Here is a 282-nt window from a genome sequence, read left to right as displayed (position 1 = left end):
AAACAACAAATTTAACCTCATAGCATTTCTGCGCACGAGAATTTTGATACCTGTGAAATTTGCATATTTGGGTCTTCTGAATGTCTGCTTGTGCACGGACGTAGCGAGTGATCGACCCATCTTGAGAAAATACTACAGTTATGAAAACGTATTTTTATGAGTGATAGTTCATTTTAAACGATACAAAAGTTAAACATAAAAAAAAACACTGAGACTGCGGGAACTTTATTAAAGTATATGGTTCTGCTAAAATTTCCCTAAATATAGTATATTGTGACATAT

Source organism: Penaeus monodon, chromosome 23, assembly GCF_015228065.2.
Source record: "Penaeus monodon isolate SGIC_2016 chromosome 23, NSTDA_Pmon_1, whole genome shotgun sequence".
In the NCBI taxonomy this organism is placed as follows: Eukaryota; Metazoa; Arthropoda; class Malacostraca; order Decapoda; family Penaeidae; genus Penaeus; species Penaeus monodon.
The sequence above is the reverse complement of the archived record's forward strand: the minus strand, read 5'-3'. Positions refer to the sequence as shown.